Source organism: Bison bison, unplaced genomic scaffold, assembly GCF_000754665.1.
Source record: "Bison bison bison isolate TAMUID 2011002044 unplaced genomic scaffold, Bison_UMD1.0 scf7180017861046, whole genome shotgun sequence".
Classification (NCBI taxonomy): Eukaryota; Metazoa; Chordata; class Mammalia; order Artiodactyla; family Bovidae; genus Bison; species Bison bison.
In genome coordinates, this window is record NW_011491618.1 from 2546758 (window position 1) to 2547540 (window position 783).

Sequence of the window (783 nt, forward strand, 5' to 3'; positions counted from 1 at the left end):
GCAGTCTGTCTGCCCCTCTCCACGACCTGTAGATCTTCAAAGCTCCTTTGTCAGACCTTTCTCCTCTATATCTCTTTGTATGCGTATTGACAGAGCTTGGAGGAAACCTCCCCCTTTCTCGGTGGGCCCACATCGGCTGCCGACCCTGGGTGGTGTGGATAGCCTGGAGATAGGGGTGAGAGGGCACGTGGGCCCAGGGTTTTGGAAGCTGAGGTGCGAGTTCTCAGATGCCTGGGCTCCGGACCTTGACTCGGAGCCAGGCTGGCTTGCCTGGCACTGCTGTTCTCCTGTGGGCACAGCCGGCCCCGCCCTCCCAGAGGCTTGGGTGGGGGTAGGGCAGAGCTAGCCGATGCCCGTGGGAACGACTCCTCAGGGAGAAAACCCAGGCAGGCTGGGCAAGACTTCTGGGGACCGGATCCTCCCTGCCTCTTCCCACCCTCCACCCTCTGGGGAAGGAGGACTTGGGAGAGTAGTGCCAGCTGGAGAGACCTGCAGGTTCCTGGTCCTCAGGACCCGGGATGGGCCAGGGGTGGGGTTGGGGGGTGGGGAGAAAGGGATCCCTCTCTGATGCTCTCTAGGAATAGGGGTGGCAGGAGTTGTGCCCAGGGCACTAGCTGGCACAGTGGATCCTGGGCATTGCTCCTAGTCTAGGTGCTAGCCTGATAGGAGATGTCCTTCCTTTTCCCGAAAGCTCCTTTCTTCCTTGTCCTCAGGGCAGATCCAGGAGGAAGGGGAGTCATCCTTCCACTTTTGTAATTTCTGCTACTTGAAATTACAAGTAGC

The 783-nt window shown here is 59.3% G+C and overlaps 1 protein-coding gene across 2 annotated transcripts in view; it reads left to right on the plus strand.

Moving 5' to 3' along the window:
• Positions 1-783, plus strand: part of MPP2 (membrane protein, palmitoylated 2 (MAGUK p55 subfamily member 2)) — a 29958-nt gene that overhangs the window by 818 nt on the left and 28357 nt on the right. The window lies entirely within an intron of this gene.